This window comes from Neomonachus schauinslandi, chromosome X (assembly GCF_002201575.2).
Source record: "Neomonachus schauinslandi chromosome X, ASM220157v2, whole genome shotgun sequence".
NCBI classification, from domain to species: Eukaryota; Metazoa; Chordata; class Mammalia; order Carnivora; family Phocidae; genus Neomonachus; species Neomonachus schauinslandi.
In genome coordinates this window covers 92,618,014-92,626,247 of record NC_058419.1, presented here as the reverse complement: position 1 = coordinate 92,626,247, position 8,234 = coordinate 92,618,014, and positions in this window count along the sequence as shown.

The window sequence follows — 8,234 nt, the reverse complement described above, 5'->3', positions numbered from 1 at the left end:
GGAGTTGGGCTGCAAAGCAGCTTTCTTTCCCCGAGGGGCATCAGAGTCCAGGTCTGATCAAGTGATCCTGGGGAGGGGGCATGAGAAAGCGCCCCCGCCCCGCAGCCCCCGGCCCCCCGCAGGGCGTCACTTTGACTCCCGCCCTTCTCCAATATTCTACCCCCCACCCCCATCAGCTGCTTACCAGCTTCTGACTTACCCTCCCCTGGGTGGGAGCAGGAGGGGATGCTGAGGATGATGGATGGAAAGGGGAGAAGAGAAAGGTGGAGTTAGGGTGAGGAGAACGAGCAGGGCTCGTGGTCTCCTTAATGTGATTTAGAATTTCATATTAATATATCACCTCAGAAAAAAATTAATGAGAAACGTGAAGAAAATAGGATAATGAATATGATAATATATGGGGAGTGCTTTGGGCTTCTTGGAACAAAGGTGCAAGGAATTATTGCTGTGATTTTCTCACGGTGCATATATATTTTTATTAAACTCTAAAAAAAATGCCAGTAGATTCACTTCTTTGCAAGGTATTAACGCCCCGCAGAGGAGTCGTTCTTCAATTAGTTTCCTGAGCCTCGGCCCACCTCTTGGCTGTTTTCTCGTCACTCTTCTGGAGACTTCCAGTTTAAGGGACGAGGGGAGTAGATTAGAACGCTCAGCGGCTTTGCCCCGAGTGTCTCGCGCACACGTGCCCAGGGAGAGGCTCTCCTGAGCAACTGGGGCTCAGGAGGGCCAGCAGGGAGTTGAACGCAGACCAGAACTAGAAGGCACAGCCCTGGCTGGATGACCACCCAAGGTAGCCAGAGGGAAAGGACAGCGTACTTAGAGGTTCACTCTCCTGGCCTGTCTCCCCAGACAAGGGTCTACTCAGGCCAGACTTCTTTTCGATGATTTAAACATAATTGAATATAAGTTTCCAGTTGGAAGGGAACTTTGTGGGGCTACCTTGCCAAGGGACCTCGGAGGCCAGAACGAAGCCGAGAACCACGTCTCTTTCGATTTCTCGCTTCCCTGTAGGAGTGGTTCTCAGAGCATGATAACTGGACAGCAGCAGAGTGTCACTGTGATTGCATTAGACATGCGCATCCCCAGGCCCCATCCCAGGTCCTGGGGATCGAGTGAATATGGGGCCAAGCAATCTGTTTTAACAAGTCCTCTTGCATGCTTAAGTCAGAGGACCCTTGTGCTGGAATGAGTATTCCACAGGAAGCTAGATTGTCCTGCTCCAGGAGACAAAACGGGGAGGGGGTGGTGGCCACCCTTGGCAAAAATGCACGCGCTAAGGTGCAAAAAAGCTAAGTAGGTGGTGAGGACCAGAGAGGTTCCGTAACTGGTGACTGGTTGTCACACAGGTCGGAAGTCCCAGAGAGCAGCCTTTGGGATGGAGTTTAGCACGTGGAAGGTTTATTAGGGAATGCCCTTGGGACCGGTGTTTATGGGAGGGAGCCGGGAGGCAGGAATGGGCAGAAGGAGAAGTCAAGCTCTGATGAAAGCACAGGGACAGCCTTGGGCGGCCCATCAGAGTTGCAGCCAGTCGAGGCAAAATGACCAGACCTGCGTCCCACTTCGGACCTCACTGGGTGTGGGCCCGGCTGGGAGGGGCGTGGTCTTGGCCTTGGCCACCCTCAGCAGCCGAGCTGTCTCCCTCCTAGTGCGAGCACTAGGAGGAGGGAAGATCTAGGGACGGCTCTCTCTGCAGCTGGGCTGAGTCCCTCCCTGAAAAGGGATCTGCATGCACCATCACCTTGGACTACATAATTTTAGTTGCCATAGGTAAACAGGAAGCCAGAGCGAACCTCCATCCTCGCTCTCACCCCATGCAGGGGCACAAACCTCTCACTCCTGTCAGCACACTTCAGATACCTTGTACCCAGCCGGTATCCAACAGAGAAGCTGTTGAGGAACGTGAGGGCTTGGGTCTCACAGGGCCATGGGCCTCATTCCCACTTCTGCCACTCACCAGCTGGGTGACCTTGGCCAAATTTCTCTCTGCCTCTCTGAGCCCATTTCTCAGTAGAAATTGCTATTAGTCTTAGAAGTAGTTATTCATAAAGGACCTAGGAAATTGCAAATGCTTTAATTCATTCAATAAATCTTGATTGAGAGCCAGCTATATGTTAGGCTAGAAATGCCCTTCCTGCTCTCATGGCCTTGAGAGTCTAATGAGGTGGGGGTCAGAAGTCCAATAAACACACAAATATTTAACTACGAATTACGGTGTTACAAAGGAACAGAACAGGAGGCCAAAGAAGGTAAAAGGGACAAAATTTAGATGGGAGTGTTCTCTTTCCAGGTGCAAACATGAAGCTGAGGAATGAAGGATGTGGAATCTTCTGGGGGGGATGGGGGATGGGGAGGGCATTTTGAGCAAAAGAAACAGCAGATGCAAAAGGCCTGAGGCAGGAAAAGGGCTTGGCTCGTGACGGATCCAGGGCAAGGAGGGTGGGAGTTGGGCGTAGAGCCCTGAGGACTGTGCCAAGGAGTTAGGATTTTATGCACAGTGCAGTGGGAAGCCACCAGAAAATTTTAAGATGGACAGTGACAGTGAATGCTCTGGCTGCAGTATGGAGGGCGGATTGTTGGGGCGTGAGTGAGTAGTGTTAGGGACTACGGCTCTGTCCTGGTGAGAGATGATGGTGGTTGGGACCAACCAGGTGGTGTCATGAGGGGGACAGCTGAGGGCAGGTTCCAGAGAGATTTTGCAGCCGAGCCCATAGCACTTGGTGGTTGGTTGGAAGTGAGCAGCTTTGGTTCCTTTGGCTGGAACAACTCAGTAGAGGGAGGTGCAGTTCTGGAAAGTGGCCACGGGATGCTCGAGGAGGAACAGAGGCGAGCGGTGCTCAGTAAAGCTTAATTCTCCCACCCGTTGGCTAAATGTTGAACTGAATGAGGGAGGTCCTAACGCATCTCAAGGGCCACTGGCAAGAATCCAGGCAGCAAAGAATTGGAATCGGAGGGACCTCACTAAGGCACAGCGAACGAGAAGCAAAAGGACAAGGAGAAGGGGGAAGAGAAGAATGAAGCAAGGCAGATGGTGTAGCAAATCAACAAGAGCTGATACCCATCGAGTCCTTGGCACGAGCCATGTGCTATTCTCAGCCTTGGAGATGTATTATCTTGTTTATTCCCCACAGCTGATCTATGAAGCACAGAAAATTGTTATCCTTATTTTACATACAAGCAAAAGGAGGACCAGAGAGGTTCCGTAACTTGTGCGGGGTCGCACGGCCAGGGAGCTTTGGCCCAGGCAGTGCGGTTCTAGAGCCTGAGCCCCCACACACGATGCCTCTGTGCCTGTCCTAATGGCTGATGCTAAACAGCCGGCTAGCTCGAGAGCAGCTTCACACACGCCTCTCGAAAGCCTCATTTCACCAGTGCGGAACCTGACGGCTCAGAGGTTCAACTACTTGCCCAAGGTCACTCAGCTAGAAAACGGCCGAACCAGGGCTCCTGAGTGGCTCAGTTGGTTAAGCGACTGCCTTCGGCTCAGGTCATGATCCTGGAGTCCCAGGATCGAGTCCCGCATCGGGCTCCCTGCTCGGCAGGGAGTCTGCTTCTCCCTCTGACCCTCCCCCCTCTCATGTGCTCTCTCTCTCTCAAATAAATAAATAAAATCTTTAAAAAAAAAAAAAGAAAAAAGAAAACGGCCGAACCAGAGTTCAAACACAAGTCTGACTTCCGGGGAAGTTTGCAAGATTTCACTCCAATGGCCAGATTTTATGCCTGTGACGGTAACAGAGACTTGCTAAATATCTCCACCACCCCCCCTCCGGCCCCCATATTCCTTGATACACTCTCAGGTTCTCCTTGGAGCTCAAGTGTTCATTCCTCGTGCATCTCTCCTTTCCTCGGTGCAGCCAGCCAGCCAGCATTTCTCGAGACTCAGCCATGTGCACAGTTCCGCTCTAGGTTCTGTAGTTCAAAGTGAATGTAACACCGTGTCCCTGACCTTGGGACTTTTGCAATGTAGTTGGAGAATATTAAGGACAGGTACGTGGCTCTTTCTGGTCGCCCAAGCACCTTCACATCGTGTTTTTACCATGGACCCTTACCAGGCTTAGCATGGGCCTTTCCACAGATGAAGACAATTCTGCCAACAACCACCTGAGCTTGGAAGAGGATCCTGAGCCCCAGAAAGGAACACAGTCTGGCTGACATCTTAATTGTAGCCTTACAGAAATTCAGCAGAGGCCCCACTTAAGCTGTGCTCAGACTCCTGCCCCACAGAAATGGTGGGGAATATACATGGTGGCAAACCACGTGTGTGGTCATCTGTTATGCAGCACGGGAAACTCATTCTGATGGCCACACTATGTCACACTGTCCCCTACAGCATGACCTTGATATTCCTCCCATCAAGAGGTGGAGTCTAACTCCTCTGACCTTGAGTCCAGATGGACTTGTGAGTCCTTTGACCATAGAGGACAGTGGAAGTGACACAGATTTCCAAGGCTGGGGCATGAAAGGCCACGCAGCTTCCGCCTTGCCCCTGGGTCACTTGCACTTGGAGCCCCGAGCTGCCGTGTAGGCAGTCTGAGACCTCTCAGGCTGCCACGCCGGGAGGCTGTCCGCCGGCTCTCTCTCGTTGGCTGTCCAAGTCTTTGGGTTAACCCAGCCCAGACTCCAGACGTGTGACAGAACAAACCCGCAGACGATCCCAGCCTCCAGCCACTGAGTCACTCCCAGACTTCTAGTTCTTTCCAATGGACTTTCTAGGCATCATGGGCGAGAGACAAGCCATCCCCACTGTGCCCTAAGTAAATTCCTGGCACACACAATCCATGAACATAATAAAACAGTCCTGTTTTACATTACTAAATTGGGGGGAGTTTGTTACGTAACAATAGTAATCAGAAAACATGGCCAAAGACATAAACTCTGCCTACTCCAATATGAAATCTTGCAAATTCACAGGGCGAAGGGCATGAACGTGTCATCCTAATAGAGCAAGAATTGGAAGGATTGGGAGCAATACCACAGTCTACCGTAGCACTTTCGATCCGGTTCTGTTAAGGATTCAGCTGAGGCCCAGAGAGGGCTCTTGCTTTACCCATAATCACACAGCCTCAGCGTCAAGGCTTCAGATTCAGCCCGGGGGGGGGGGGGGGGGGGGGGGGGTCCAGGATTGTCCCTCTCTGTGCATTTGCCGCACTCCGAACTGGAACCGGCTGAACAAACTTGACCTAAGAATGACCTTCCCAGCGAAAAGAGGAACCCAGTGAACGCAGACCCTGAACGATTTCCTGCTCTTTTAAAAGCCCCGAGCTGGTACCTGTTGTAAATGACTGCCCAGTATCGATGTTTATTGGACTTTGTATCCTATGAGTCTGTTTTGTGGCTACACACCCATGATGGGTCACCAATTCTTTTTAAAGATTATAAATGTAACATGCAAAAATCATATTTGTTACATTTATACATATTTATATCATGCATTTGCAGTATATAGAGGCACTCAGAGTATATATTATTTATAAGCGTTGCTGCACAGCTCAGGTTGGCTAGAAAGGCTCAGAGTGAGAGTGTGTTTGTAAAGTGCTCCAGGGTCCTCTGGGATTAGGGCAGCTATGTAAGCGCGAGTCATTATCATTAAACTAAACTGCCTTCCTCCGATTACTGACAGCAGCGAAGAGGTTCTCCCGCCTCCCCTGCCCCAGCGCGCGGCCTGGTAATGCTGGGGATAATATAAAGATAATATTACTGTAATAAGTGCTTTGCGGCATTTATGCCTTTATTAGCCGCGGCCATATTGTAAGGAAGGGAGAGGCCCGCAGAAGTGCCACGGGGTTGGTGCCCAGGGTGGAACACTCAGGGAGACGAGCAGAATTCTGGGTCCAAGCTAAATGCGGGGGCAATGTAGCATGAGGTCAAATTCTCCCTCCTCATGCCCTCCTGCAGTGCCTATTTCCAACTTCAATTGTTTTCCGAAAACGCTGTTGAGTCCAGCTGGGTCTGGGGTTGGGTGGGGTGTAACTGAGACCAGGCGCAGGGTGGGGGTGGGAGCAGCTTTTGGAGCCCTAGCCCCAGGGATACCCCACTGCATTTTAAGTGGCCTCCAAACCCAGGGGAGGCCCCGAATTGACTGCAGAGGCCCTCGATTTGATTGGTGTGTAACAGAGACGGCCACAAAAGCCTGGGGCTTCCCAGAGGGAAGTTAATCCCCATGGGTGAAGGGCTTCCTTGGTTGCCCCCATGAAACTATGAGAGACCATAAAAAGCAGCAGGAGCTTCAGAATAGTTCTTATATTTTACAAAGAGCCCCTTTCCCCTCAGCGTGGCATGTCCCCTACACTGGCTTCAGGTGGCGTGTATCCTTCTGCCATACACTTGCCACGGGGAGGAAATTGTCATTTGTAGAACTTGTATCTCAAGGCATCGAGACCTCCCGTTGTTACGTCCACCATCTCATTTGACCCTTCTCTAACAGCTCTGTGAAGCCCGTCTTATCTGTCAGCCCCATTTTATAGAAATGGAAACTGAGGTCCAGAAGCATAGAGAGGGTGGACCAAGGTGGTATGTCAGGAAGAATCAGAACTGAAATTCAGGCCTTTTGGCCCAAGGTCAGTGACCCCGTTCCCCACACGCTGTCTGTCCTGCCCAGCAAGGATTCGTACAATGGAAAGGGCCCCACCTTCCAGTCTTGCTTTGGAGGAGACAAAATCAGCAGGGAGAAGGCCAGTGAGCTGGCCATCTAATGCTGCATAACAAAGTACCCCGAACCTAATGGTATTAACCTAACGGTGTAACCCAGCCCCTATCATTGTGGGGTGATGGGGCCCAACGAGGCAGCTTTTCCTTGGCACTGCCTCCGTTGTTGCAGTCAGATGGCTGGAGGTGGGGACATCACAGAGCCTTCTTCTCTCTGGGGCTTGGGCTCTGGAGACTCCCCAATAGCGGGGGGCCCGCACAGCTGAGCCCCTGGTCTCTCTGTGCGGGCTGTCTCCATCATCTGTCCAGCACGGCAGCCTGGGGACAGCCGGATTGCTTACATGGTGGCTCCGGGTCCCCGATGTGGCTGTCCCGCGAGTGAGAGCCAGATGGAAGGTGTATCGGCCTTTATCGTCTTGCCTTGGACATCACACAGCATCGCTTTTTGTGACTCTTGCAATTATTTGTTTGGAGTGAGTCATGAAAGCCAGCCCATATTCAAGGGGAGGAGGACTCCCCTGCCTTTTCGCGGGGGGCCCTTCCGAGAACTCGACGGCATGTTTTGAAAGCACCACAGCGCTGGTCAGACCACTCCTCCTTGAGAGCCCTGGCTGGAGCCCAAGTAGGACTCAGGCAGGGGCTAACCACCTCTCCCGACCTTTCCTCCCGGATGCCTCCTTCGGCCAAACTGCCCTCGGCTCCGGCCTGGTCTGGTGAGGAGCCTCGGCTCTGGCTGATGGCCCCGTGCTCAGGGGCTAAGACGCCAGAAGGCCACAGGCAGGCCAGGCACCCAGGCATGACCCATGTCCTGGCTAGGGAGTCACAGCTCCCCCAGACCACCGCCCCGGTCACCGGGCCTCCTTGGGAGGTGTTGGCAAGGGTGGTGGAGCCCAAGTGACAGCCCCTGGGCCCGAGCCGCTGAGAAGGTGTGTTTGCCTTTTGGCTGAGATGCTTTAAAACCCCAGCGGCTTGGTTTCATTTTGAACCTGACAGATAAAAGACCGACTCTGACTGAGAATATTAACTTTCTGGCTCCCGCCCAAGAAAGCTGAACAGATGAGGAAATAATATAAAATAAAAGGCGTCTGCAAACACTGATTGTCGGCGGCTTTCCATAAAATACGCCCACTGTTATGTGTAACACTCTCCGAGCCTTTCCTTGCTCGGCTCCCTCCCTCTTTTTCGCTCCTGGTGCTGAAGGAACTGCCTTCTCTTATTTAGAAAAAAAAAGACAGACAGGAAGAGAGGAAAGGGTGCATGTGCTAAAATCCGCCCCCAGCCCCTCTCCAGAAGGGCCAAGCAGGTGCGCCCACAGGCTAAAGCGCCTTCTGGCTCTGCCGCGCTGAGGATGGTGGGGAAGGCTCCGGGGCCCACCCCAGGAGAACCTGGTTTCGGGGTCCTGGGGAGAAGGCTGGCCCCCCTCAGGGGCAGCCCCTCCCCTGTCCCCTGCTTGCACCTGCTTTCAGATGCCAGGGGAACAACTAAGTGGGGGCAGGACGAGGGGGGAACCACACTTGTCAGGCCTTGGCCTGCACCCTAAGAAAACAGGATGCCTCATCTGCTAGTTTGCTCTGGTGGCTGTAACGAGGGAC